Genomic DNA, 14,605 nt, shown 5'->3' on the forward strand with positions numbered 1-14,605 from the left:
GATGTGATAATGAATGAATGATTTCCACAAGGAGAGATGAATAAAATCAAGAATCAAAAAGGAAAATCAAGAATAAAAATAAAATTCAAGAAAGTAAAGATGGCGGATTCAATTAAAGATATGAGTAATCTAGAATTGAATCCACTTCTTAGAAAATGGTGATTCCCTAGAGGGTTCTAGCCTAAAGGCGAATCAAAAAAAAATAAAAAAAATAAAAAAAAACTAAACCCAAGAGGGTTCTAGCCTCAAGGTGAATAGTACAAGAAATAAAAATCTAACTACAAAATAAATTATAAAATCTAAACTATAAAATAAATTGTAAGAATTAAATACAAGAAAACAAATCTACTCTATAGCATGAAATAAATCTAATCTATAAGCATAAAATAAATCTAAGGCAAGAGGGTTCTAGCCTCTTGGCTATTTAAACAAGAAAATAAAATCTAATTACAAGCATGGAAATAAATCTAAACTAATAAGCAATAAAAGAGAAATAAGAAAAATAAGCCTTCAAATTAATCTCCATCTTCATATTCATCTTCATCATCCAACAAAGAGAAGAAAAGAAAAATTTAAAGTGGTGAAAAAATTCTTTTATTAATTGTAATAAAAAGTTATAAATTTGGAAGGTCTTCTCAATTAAGAGTAGCCCTCCTCTCCAAAAGGAGTTACAAAAATTTTTACACCCCTAACCCCTCACTCTCTACCCTTATTTATAGTAAACATCAGTGAATGAGAGCTCTTGGATTGAATCCTTATTCAAAACCATCAAAAATCATCCATTGATCTGTAACTAACTCGTCAGTATCGATGCCAGCATCGATGCTGGCATCGATTTCCAATCAAAAATCTTCCTTTGCAGATGGCTTCGTCTCGTCGAGATAGGCGGTTTTTATATATTATATATTAAATTTTGCCTTCCGGATTGAGAGATATCATCGTTTCTTTGCGGCCAACCATCTTGAATATATTTTGTTTTCATATTTGATTTTTTTTATTTTCTCCGGCTTCTACAAGCTACTCGGCTTGATTCTGGGCTTGAGATTTTTGGCTCTTGCTTGTGTTTTTTATTTAATTCATGAGCTTTTGTTGAGAGGTGAGATTTTTGGGCTTTATTCTTCATTAACCTGCAATTAAAGATAAAAATAATTATTAGTGGTATATTTATTCATTAAAAATAGATAATGAGGGTATAAAATTATAATAAAATGTGATTATCAAATATCCTCATACCTAAACTCTTGCTAGTCCTCTAGCAAAGAAAGAAAGAGACAATCCTAACTCACTTTTGCAGGAATCGCGGTTGTATTTAGCGTATACAACAAGCCTTTAAACCCCTAGGTTACCATAGTAGACGAGTTGTAGTCTCGTGAGGGTTTGCAGTGAATATACCCAAAAAATTCAGTCTACTTGCCAAATTAAAGAAGTTAGTAAATAACTAAATTCACTTGATAACTTTAGACAATCTAATTGAAGCTAGTTATCACTCAAGAAAACATTTTTATAAATAACTTTAAGGTATATTCCTAGAAAATCTTCTCATTATAGTAATACAAAACCAAGCCAATTTTAGAAATTTAATTAAAAGTTTTGAAAAGAACATGATAACTCTTTATTTAAAATAATATTCAAGTTGCTTGATCTAAAATATTTTCCAAGACCATATATACAAATATAACTATATATACAAAACATTTATTAATATTTTTATTTTTTATTTTTTATTTTTTTATATTATTATTATTTTTTAACTCTTTTTTCCTTGGTGATTTTTTTTTATTTTAACAGGCTTTCTAAGCGACCATTTAACGAGTTTTGGGCCAATGGATCCCAACCCAATTGGACTTAGGTCATTAAGTATGGAAATACTCCTTGGGCTTAATTACTCGGTCAACTTAGGCTTTATGAGATAGAATTACCTTGAATTTAAGAGTTTTTTTTCTTTTTCTTTTGGTGCCCATTTTTTCGCACTCTTCTTTTGTAATTTTTTTTATATGTATATGTATATATATTCTGAAAAATATGTAAGTCAAGACACTTTAAAATTTTATTTTTAACTCTAAGCTAATTATGCATAAATTCTATTATTTTAAATAAAAATCTAAGTTAAGGCTTAAGTGAAGTATACTACTTTGAAAATCATTTCTTAAGAAATTTATTTAGAGTTATCATAAAAGGTAAACTTGAGTAAATAACAAACTAGAGATTAGAAAATTTAAAATTTATCAAATAAATCAATTATTATATAACTCTATTAATTTGGCAAGTGACGATATTTTTATAATTTTTTTTGAGGAAAAGAAAAAAATGACAAAAATGCAACTAAAAATGTAAAATAAAGAGAGAGAAAAAATAGCTAATTCCCACCCCCACATCTAAATTTTGCATTGTCCTCAATGCAAACTCTATGATGCACAAAGTAAAGCAGATAAGAAGTAAAGCACTTATATTTGGTCGGTTGATAAAAATCTGCAATTACCTTTGGTCTGAGGAGGATAGAATCATAAATTTATTCTTTTTATTCTTTTTTTTCTTTTTTTTTACAACTGAACAAGAAACTCTCAAATGAGAGAAGAATAAATTCTTTTTATTATTCTGAAATAAACAAAGCAAACAATGTAGCATGAAGTGTTTAACATGAAGAGCTCGTATTCTACATTGAATCCTACCTTATTGTTAAAAATTCTTCCCTGGATTTTAAATAAATTCAGAATGATATAATCAATAATGTGAAATTCCAAGTATTTCGGGGTGTTCAGTAATTTTTGCAATAAAGTAAGGTAGGTATTATTTGTGTCATGCATTTTGCATTTCTTAAGGAGCTTAGACTCTTGTACTGTGAATTTTTGATTTCTAACAACCAATTCTTCTGTAGCATTTTCCTCAACCCTAAGATTCATGGTTGAGTTCTAAAAATTTGTTCTAACAACCAATTCTTCTGTAGCATTTTCCTCAACCCTAAGATTCATGGTTGAGTTCTAAAAATTTGGTTGTTGATTATTCTCCAAGTGTAGCATTTTCCTCAACCCTAAGATTCATGGTTGAGTTCTAAAAATTTGGTTGTTGATTATTCTCCAATAATCTAATTTCATCAAGAAAGAGTTCTTTAAAATTTAATTCAAAGCAGCAAATATTTAACACGGTTTCATTATTCTCAAAGACCTGATCTGCTATTTCTAAAATTTCCAACTCCTCACTAAAAATTTCCTCAAAACTTAAATCAGACCATTCTTCTTCTTCTTCTTCTTCTTCTTCTTCTTCTTCTTCTTCTGATCTTTCCTTAATGTAATTTATTTCTAGAAGCTGATTATTTGACTGGTCCCCTAGATTAAAAATGTTGAGATCAGCAGTCAAATTCCCAAAGGACAGCTTCATTTGACTAGTTCTACAGTTGATGAGAGCATTAGAAGTGGCTAAGAAAGGTCGTCCTAAGATGATAGGTGTCTGTCCTTTGGGATTGGAAACATGCTGTGTTTCCAAGACTATAAAATCTGCTGAAAAAATAAAATCTCCAACCTTAATTAGAACATCTTCTAACTCACCCATAGGGACCTTAACAGATCTATCAGCCAACTGTAAGGTGCATCTGGTTGGGTTCAGTACACCACACCTAGACTCAATTGCTGGTAGACTGAATATGGAAGCAAATTGACACTGGTCTCTAAGTCTAAAAGCACTTTATCAATGTGAGTATTACCAATGATATATGAAATGATGGGGAAACCTGGATCTTTACGTTTCAAATGTATGGGATTTGATAGCAATTCACTGATATTGGCGGCTAAAAAGACTTTCTTTGGAACATTTATTCTCCTCTTCTTAGTGCATAATTCTTTTAAAATTTAGCATAAGATGGAATTTGTTCAATTACATCTAAGAGAGGAATGTTGACCTTAACCTGCTTGAATGTTTCTAGGATCTTCTCCTCCTGAGAAGAGTGTTTCCTAGGCCTGAGTCTATCTGGAAAGGGAGTAACTGGTCTAAATCTATCAAAAGCAGGCTCATGTTCGGGTTCAGGTTCTTGGTCATCTGAGGGGGGTGATTGTTGAATAGATTCATCAGAAGGAGAAGGAGAAGGAATTTGTATTGGATCAAAAGTTTGACTTGGAGGAGTTCTCACTTGATTATCGACATGTCTACCTAACCGAAGTGAACGGATTGCATTCACTTCAGCTTCATAGGATGAACTGCATCTTGTGTCTTTAGGGTTGACCACGGGTTAACTCGGAAATTTTCCTTTCTCTCTTTCACTCACGACACTAGCTAGTTGACTTAGGGTTGACCACGGGTTAACTCGGAAATTTTCCTTTCTCTCTTTCACTCACGACACTAGCTAGTTGACCAAGTTGGGATTCTAATCTTCACTCACGACACTAGCTAGTTGACCAAGTTGGGATTCTAATCTAGCTATAGCTTGAGTGTTAGAGTTGAACATTTGTCCAGTTGATTGCTGTGACGCCCCTGGGTTCACACAAGGCTGCAGTCCAAGGTGAAACCAAGAACGTCAAACCTGCCATGCATCACACCGTGCAATAACATGTTTCACCATCACAATTAACATCTATCTAGTAGAATCAACAATAGGTGTAGGTACAAAAGCAAGTAACAGATAGTGCAAGAAGTAACTGATGAAGCGATAGTGATCACATTAATATCTCATCATCCAACATACAGAAATACATAGTCAATATCTGAATAGATAACTGGAATACTCAAAACCCCAAGGGAACAGGGCTCGTTGTATAAGAAAATACAGTTAATACATAATAGGTCTAAAATCATTAATCTTACTAAAGAGGGTTTTAGTATTTAGAAATTTACAACACGAGCATAGGTACGTCGAGCGAAATAATCCAAACAAGGAAACCCTCATGTATATACCTTGTATCTCAAATTGTAAATCCCTAAACACTAAACCCGATGTTCTAGCACAGGAAACAATAATAAAATAAATACAACTAATCTCAGAGCAAAAATACAGTGCCATGTCATAGCTTACATGAGCATCATGTTATAACTTACATGTATGTCATGTTATAATCTACATAAGTGTCATGTCATAAACTCCTGTGAGAAAGTCATATACAGGGTTAAGAAAATATGTCCGATACAGGAACTAAAACTGTGGTTTCCAAACACATGGAATAAGTGGCAAATGTCCAACACGAGGACTGAAATGGATTATAGTCCAACACGAGGACTTCTATGGATTATAGTCCAACACGAGGACTGTGCAACTGAAAAGTATATGCAGACATATATACATAATCTAAACTTGCACGTATCTCGGTGTACATGTCTAAACTTGTGTCAAAAGTCAACCCACATATACAGATAAGTCATTAACATGATAAGCTAGGGTCAGGTTATCGAGGCGACCCCGAAAGACAACTCAAACAGATCAAAAATCTGTAAAACAGCTCATCAGTCGACTGATGTGTCGACTGATGACGTCAGTCGACTCATATGTCGACCGATAAGGCTCAGGCAGCACAGCCTCAGCTCACCAGTCGACTGAGAAGCTACTGATCAGTCGACTGATGGCTAAAAATTTGCCCGTCAGTCGACTGATCAGTCGACCGACAGACTGCAGAACCTCTGCACAGATTGCTATATACACCAAATTCGATCTAAACTCATTCCCATCAATCCCAAGCATGAAAATACTGATATTAACATATAAGAACTAAACTGAAACAGAAATCCCATAAGTGAAAACATGAACAAAACCCTAAACATGTGTATTTATGTTTTAAATCATTTTTAAAACAAAACTCATGTTAAATTAACATGTGTATTTATGTTTTAAATCATTTTTAAAACAAAACTCATGTTAAATCTCATGTTAAAAACAAAACTCATGTTAAATCTCTTATAAATTTTTAAAACAAAACTCATGTTAAATCTCATGTTAAAAACAAAACTCATGTTAAATCTCTTATACACATATTTCAGAACTAGATCTCCTTAATAAAATATTGTTGGTCCTTTTATAAACTGAGAGGCTCAAAACCCCACCTCATATACTATAAAGATTCATTCTTTTGTACTAAAAATACGTTTTTGGCTAAATCAAAACTCATTAAACTCAATAAATTCGTGTAAAAACAAAAGGGACAGAGTTGGGCGAGATGTTACTCGCCTCTGGGTGATGAACAACTCCTAGGCCTGAGAGAGTGTGGATCCCCTTGCTGCAATGTGAAGATTTCGCCGAAATCCTCCAAGTTCTTCCCCAAATCACCAAGAACACAACTAGGGTTTGAGATAGGGGAGAGGGGGCTAGGGTTTTTCTCAGTTCTGAAGGTGGGAGAAGTGATTTCGGGTGAGAGGGGATATATACCAACAGTTAAACCCGACCCAAACCCGAACCAAAACAAAACAGACCCGAAACCTGAAAAAACTGGAAATCAGCGTATCAGTCGACTGATGTGTCGACCGATACAGTCAGTCGACTGATGTGTCGACTGATCTGGGAAAATTCAGTTTTTGTGCATGTTTTGCTTATTTGCAAAACCAACGCACAAAACTCTACACCCATACTCTCATATCATCTCAAATAACTTGTTATCATGTATATCAATGACCTCAAGTTATTTATCATAAAAGAATTGTTTATTTATTAAAAATTCACATATATTCATATAAAAATTTACGGGGTTCTACAATTGCATGAAGGAATTCAAAATGCTAGACGTTTGAGTTAACATATTCGTGGTTTGAGTGGAGGCCTTAATTATGGTTTTTAAACCCCTTTCCAAGACATTGAAATGTTTATCCTGATCTGGATTGTGAGGAGTCTGAATTACAGCTTGATGAAGCGGAGACTAATTTTGATATAGCAGATTGGGTTGTTGAAATTATGGATGAGAATTGAAATGAACTGTGTTTCCTCTAGGAAATTATTGGTTTGAAGAGAGAGTGAAGTTTTGAGTTCCGGAGTGAGTTCCCTGATTACATGCAAAGTTTGGGTGATTTCTCCAACCTAGGTTGTAGGTTGGAGAGAATTGATCATTTGCGTAACGCTGGACTGTAGAGTTGACCTGTCCTAATGGCTGATTATTTCCTAAGAGAGGACATACTTCTGAAACATGAGATGGTGACAGACAGTTGTGACATCCTGAGGCTGAAACCTGATTGATTTGAGCCGGGGCTTTTTTCTTGATTTCTAAAGCTTCTAACCTACGCATGATTGTGGCCATCTTAGCTTCAGATGTAATGTTCGACTCTAAGGAAATACCACTGGACTTGGGTTGAGGAACTGATGACACTCGGTCATCACAGTGTTCCTATTGCATGGTTTTTTCAGAAAGACTCTCTAAAAACTCCCAAGTTTCATCAGCATTTTTCCTCATGAAATCCCCGTGACACATTGATTCTAAGGAAGTTTTTGTAGAATAATTTAATCCTTCATAAATTATTTGGCACAATCGCTATTTTTCTAAACCGTGATGAGGACATTGGATGAGAAGATCTTTAAATCGGTCAAAATACTTCCAAAAGGGTTCTCCCGGGATAATTTTAAAATTCATGATGTTGTTTCTTAGCTTCACTGTTTTATGGATCGGGAAAAATTTCTTAAAAAAAACGGTGATAAATTCCTCCCAAGTAATGATGGAATTTATGGGTAAGCTATACAGCTATTTATTTTGCTTTGTCTTTGAGAGCAAATGGAATAAATCTGAGTTTGATCGCATCTTCTGTTAATTCTCTCATTTTAATCATAATACACACTTCCTCAAATTCCGAGATAAAAATATATGCATCTTTTGTTTCATTTCCAAGGAATTTGGAAAGCATGTTTATGTAATACGGTCTAAGCTCAAAATTTATTCCATTTGTTTCGGAGAGCCTAATGCAAGAGGGGATTGCATTACTAATGGGATAGCACATATCTTGAAGAACGGGTGGATTAGGATACGCCATTTCTATTATTGGTTCAAAATGAATTAAATGATGAGAATTATCCCTAACCCAAGTTTGCATACACCAAAACTATTTCTTTTTATACTATTTTTTTTTATAAAAGTTAATTTTTTTTAATGAGGAGAGAATGGAAAAAGAGAAAAATCCTAACTAAAACAAATCAAAATCAATCACTCTAACTCTAGGGTTAAGCCTAACTCAACTAGACTAGCTCCTAACCAAAAATTCCTAAAGTAAAAAGATTAAAGTTTTACCCGGGTAGTTAGTCAGGTAAGGATAGTACTAGAGGGTGATCAGAGATCAATTAAGTACCTCGTTCCTTACGGAGCGCTTTACGCAATCCCTAAACCTTACCTTAGACACCAACTAATCTAAGAAAACTTAAACCGGTTCACTTAAGGATTCTTTGTTCCTTATTGAGCTCGAATCCTTAGGACCAACATCTAATGAGTTTTATTAGGCTTGGGTGGTGTAGTGAGGAATTAGTAATTTTTGGGCTAAGAAAAGGGTGATGAAATCCCTCATCTTATCTTGATTATGGGGTTTTACCCTTAAAAATATTTTTAAGTGTGTGCCAAATCAAGATGCTCAAATTACTTGGTGAATTCCTACTAACAATATGAAATGCAACCCTATGAATTAAAAGCAACTAAAAAGGATGGAAAAGAAAAAACATTTTTTAATTAGGGTTAACAATCAAACAAATGAAAAGGGGAAAATTGTTTGAATTTATTATCTTGTTAGTAAATATCAAAGTGGATGGTGAATTTTATTTTGGTCAACGAAAATTAAATTTTTTTTAATTCCTAATTGTCTCTAATTGTGAAGAAGTAACTAAAGGGTGGAATTAAAAATTCTAGAAAGAAGAGTTACCTACAAGCATATCTTCAAATCCTAGTTCTCTAATCCGCGATCTTCAAGCTCCAAGCGTTTCCTTCACAATAAACACACAAGTTAAAGAACCAAAATAATTAAAACCTACTTAAACACATTCCCTGATAATGGCGCCAAAAACTTAATGCGGCATAAATATGTACCAAAAAATATTGCAAGTACACAACCGTGTCAAGTTATAGTATAAAGATATCGATCTCACGTGGAAGGTGTTTTGTAGCAGAAAATATAAAATCGGTTCTTATGTTGTGTATGTGACAAATAGGATGTTAGCCCTTATGTTTTGATGATGTTCTTACAACCACCATTATCGGTACTAATGGCTTATTGAGTATAAATGTAGTAAATTCATTTGTCAAGCTCGTTAGTGCCATTAATGGAGGATGGATGGAATATATGCTACAACGAAGATATCCAAAGGAGGAGGAGGCCAAGAGATGAAGCAACGTTATTTCAAGAACGACAAATTCGATCAAAAGCTTCATCCGATTCAAGCTATATCAAAGCTCAAGTATATTGCTCTCTATATGAGGATATTAGCTTTCTTTTGTTTTTCTCTCTAGTGCTAGAATGTAGGCAAAGAGTTACTGAGTTTACTTGAAGCTATTGGGAATCACACACACGTTTTTAAACTTGTGCTTTTAAGCGTTTCTTCACAAAATACTATTTTTCACAAGTATGAGTACCTATCTACAAAATTCTTTTTCCAAGCAATTTGTTTTTAGTATTAAAAACATTTTACAAAGTTTCAAAATTTTCAGAGGTAAAATAAATATTTTGCGAATATTTCAAGTTGGTCAAATATTCAGATTTCAGAAAGTATCAGAAATCGGTCGACCGGTCCGGTCGACCGATCCGATGACCTTTCTTCAGTATGTTTCCAGAGTGTCGTCGGTCGACCGGTACGGTCGACCAAATTTTCAATCTTCAATCGGTCGACCGTGCCGGTCGACCGATGAGTCTCTGGATGTTTTGTCAAAACTCCTTAGCTGCTGGCGGTCGACCAACCGATTTTAGTCTTTGTTCAGCCGCGACTTTTTTAAAACGGTCGTTTGCCTCGAATGTTGTGCTTTCACCTAATGGTGTTTGGCACAGTCTGAGCTAACAACCTGAAAAGGAGATTATCTTCCTAAATGGGAAGATTGGGTTTTGTTTTCAAATGAGTTTATCTTTTCTATAAAACCCCCCAGTCTTCTTCTTCCTCAGTAAGCCCTAACGTTTTGAAAAACCAGAGCTTTCTGTTTTCCTGAGAAAAATTTTCAAAACTCTGTTTTTCTCGATCCGATGACCTTTCTTCAGTATGTTTCCAGAGTGTCGTCGGTCGACCGGTACGGTCGACCAAATTTTCAATCTTCAGATCGGTCGACCGTGCCGGTCGACCGGTGAGGCTCTGCTGGTTTTTCCAAGTTTCCATAGCTGCTCGCGGTCGACCGAATTTTTCGGTCGGTCGACCGAAGGCTTTTTCCGGTCGACCGAAATTTTCTTCGGTCAACCGATTTTAGTCTTTGTTCAGCCGCGACTTTTTTAAAACGGTCGTTTGCCTCGAATGTTGTGCTTTCACCTAATGGTGTTTGGCACAGTGTGTAGACGAAGTTCCGGCTTCCAAACCGGGTGTGTAGTGGATTTCTCCTCGAGAGTGGGGAGCGGGGACGTAGGTCAGAGGACCGAACCTCGTTAACACATCGCGCGTCAAGGATAATGATTCCTAACTCTCTCTTATTTACTTTGTTTGCATCAGTTTACTGTGGATTGCTTGTCAATTGTTTTTATTGCATATTTAGAGCCTCTTGACCCTAATCACCCCTCCTCTAGGGTCCTAACATAGGAGTGATGAGTGAATATGATTGTAAAAAGATTAAGAGGCGATAGTGTGTAAATAGGTACAAAATGTAAGTGAGAGTGGATGTGACAATGAATGAATGATTTCCACAAGGTTATTTCTTCTGCTGTGAGGTTGAGATCTTGTGTGAGATCTACTGTGAGGGAGTGATCTGTTGAGATCTAACAGTGTAGTGAGAGAGATCGTGTGGGATCGCTGTGTAGACGAAGTTCCGGCTTCCAAACCGGGTGTGTAGTGGATTTCTCCTCGAGAGTGGGGAGCGAAATCAAGAATGAAAATAAAATTCAAGAAAGTAAAGATGGCGGATTCAATTAAAGATATGGGTAATCTACAATTGAATCCACTTCTTAGAAAATTATGATTCCCTAGAGGGTTCTAGCCTTAAAGCGAATCAAAAAAAAAATTTAAACAAAAAGAAAACTAAACCCAAGAGGGTTCTAGCCTCAAGGTGAATAGTGCAAGAAATTAAAATCTAACTATAAAATAAATTATAAAATTTAAATTATAAAATAAAATGTAAGAATTAAATCTAAGAAAATAAATCTACTCTATAAGCATGAAATATATCTAATCTATAAGCATGAAATAAATCTAAGGCAAGAGGGTTCTAGCCTCTTGGCTATTTAAACAAGAAAATAAAATCTAATTACAAGCATGAAAATAAATATAAACTAATAAGCAATAAAAGAGAAATAAAAAAAACAAGCCTTCAAATTAATCTCCATCTTTATTTTCATCTTCATCATCTAATAAAAAGAAGAAAAGAAAAATTTAAAGTGGTAAAAAAATTCTTTTATTAATTATAACAAAAAGTTATAAATTTGGAAGGCCTTCTCAATTAAGAGTAGCCCTCCTCTCCACAAGGAGTTATAAAAATTTTCACATCCCTAACCCCTCACTCTCTACCCCTATTTATAGTAAACATCAGTGAATGAGAGCCCTTGGATTGAATCCTTATCCAAAACCATCAAAAATCAGCCATTGATCTGTATCTGACTCGTCAGTATCGATACCAGCATCGATACTGGTATCGATGCTAGCAATGATATGGGCATCAATGTCCAATCAAAAATCTGCCTCTGCAGATGGCTTCGTCTCGTCGAGATAAGCGATTTTTATATATTATATGTTAAATTTCGTCTTCCGGATTGAGATATATCGTTGTTTCTTTGCGACAAACCATCTTGAATACATTTTGTTTTCATATTTGATTTTTTTTATTTTCTCCGGCTTCTACAAGCTACTCGGCTTGATTCTGGGCTTGGGATTTTTGGCTCTTGCTTGTGTTCTTCATTTAATTCATGAGCTTTTGTTGAGAGATGGGATTTTTTGGCTTTATTCTTCATTAATCTGCAATTGAAGATAAAAATAATTATTAGTGGTATATTTATTCATTAAAAATTGATAATGGGGGTATAAAGTTGTAATAAAATATGATTATCATTACTTAACTGTCATCATGATATAATATCTGTTTTGTTATGATTGTGTGAAATATTCTTAATGAATTTATTACATCTATTATAAGATGCATTTTTCTCTACTATGTTTATTTTCTTACATTGCTTTTTTGGAAAATACCTTTTTTGAATTAAAATATAGTAATGACTGAGAAATCAATCATTGATGGTTTCAATATGAACGAAGGAAGGAATTCAAATCAATGCCCATCTTCGGTGGCCCCAACCCCAACTCTAACTATCTCTGCCAATAATGGGTTCAACCATAACTTCATGCCCTACTAGTCCTCACAGTATGTGCAGTCACCACCTGCTTTCTTAAATGTGCACAACTATGATGGTAACTATTTCCCTATGCATCATCCAACTATGTCATACATGAACTTGCTCAACTATCCACCATCTTTTTGTTAACAATATTAAGGCTCAAATGCCTCTGGGATGGTTATTTCTCTAACTAGTGGCAGAGGAAATACTTCTGAATCAGGTTGCAATAAAAGAGTAGCTACTGATCAAGTAGTATAAACTTCATTAGACCCTAAAATGAAAAAGAAATCTCTTGTTTCAAAGAAAAAGAAGAATGATAATGACAATGCTACTATTATCCCCAACCATATGCTGAAACTCTACTCATGATCAAGTGTTAATGCTTTTTCTTGCAAATATGGTGAAGACTAGTTATAAACCAGACAAAAATTTCAAACCACATGCATTTTGCATGGTAGCAATTGAAATGAACAATCTCTTTGGAATAACTTTCACTACTAACAATGTCATAAACCATATGAAAACTATTAATACTAGGTTTCATGATATGCAGGCTACTCGTAATCTTAGTGGTGCAAGTTAGGATGAGAAAGCTCAAACCACTACTATGGATACTGATAGTTTTGATAGATGGAATGACGTATATATTTTATTTATAAATTAGTTCCAATTTGAGTTTTGCAATCTATATTCTTGTGTATGTTACTGATGTTATATGCTACTTGTAGGACAAAAATAAAAGCAAGCTAAGAGACTACATCAACAAGTCATTGAAGCATTATGATAATTAGCTCTCATTTGAGGGAATGATCATGCTCGAGGAAACTTTTCAAAAATTTCTGTGGAGAAGTTTGGTGGACATGAGCCAATTAACCTTGCTGATGATGATGATGACGATGATGATGACTCTATTCCTATGACTCAAAATTCTCCTCAAGTGGCAAACTTAGATGAGTATGACACTATATCCCAAAACAACAATAACACTAAGGCACTCATCCATGCTAATTCAAAAAAGCTAACTTCTCATAAAGGTAAGGGGAAAAGGTCAAAGTTTGAGCATGGGATCATGCAACAAATGTTAGATAAAGTCAAACATTTGTCTTCCTCCATGAAAGATGTTAATATGCACTGGACTAAGAAACTTTCTAAAGGTGTATGTGTGCATAAAGATAATTACCCAATTGAAATACTTGAGCTTTTTTATGATAGTATATTCGAGAATGATAGCAAATAACAAGGAGCATTTTATAGGAAAGAGTGAAATTTGGACAGGCTCTATTGGACAGTTTCAAGAAAGTCCAAGAAGGTAGCAATTAGATACTAAAGGTAATATTTTGTCTTAATTATTTCTTTACTACTACTTTTTATGATGTTCGTGATTTGCAGTTATTAATGTAGGTATATTTTGGAGTTTTTGGCTTTATTGGGGGTGCACACAGACTGACTATGACACAAAGGAGTGAACTTGAAGTATGCTCACATTTTTTTACTGGAAGTAAGCAACTTTTTTTACTAGACCTAAGCTATTTTTTGGGTTTAACAATATATGTTTGGCAACAATGCTATAATTCTAATGTTGGGAGTCTATGATGTTACTATTATGGATTTATTATGTGATGAATATGCAAATATATTTATGTGATATATATTGTTCTCTATTCACATTGGTATTTGATAAATGCAGGTAAACATAGGAGCTATGCTACATGCATTGGCCCTAATATCTAGTATGACAATCTTTCATTTTTCTATTTTCCTCAAATGGTGTTATGATGTGTGCCACAGAATGAGATATACAATTACATTTTCCATTAACACTATCAAGGCGAGGCAATTAATTATTGGCATGATCAATATAGTAATGTAGCCTACAGTTATTAACTACAAATTTGTTCTGCATGACTGATTGTTGATGACCAACCTGAGCATTCTTTATTGCCTCATAACCTCATATTTCATTACTAAATATTCGTACTTCTTTGCATATACATAAATATTTTTTTGTTAATAGCAATGAGGCTTTTTATTAATAGTAGTGGGTTTTTTGTTATATATATATATATATATATATATATATATATATATAGTATAAATATATATATATATATATATATATATATATATATAGGGAATAGTGTCCTAAGGACGCCTAGATAAATCTAAGGACGCGACCTAAATCACAGATTGAGCTAGCATTATGGATGATCCGCTCCGGTGA

This window comes from Asparagus officinalis, chromosome 10 (assembly GCF_001876935.1).
Source record: "Asparagus officinalis chromosome 10, Aspof.V1, whole genome shotgun sequence".
Lineage (NCBI taxonomy): Eukaryota > Viridiplantae > Streptophyta > Magnoliopsida > Asparagales > Asparagaceae > Asparagus > Asparagus officinalis.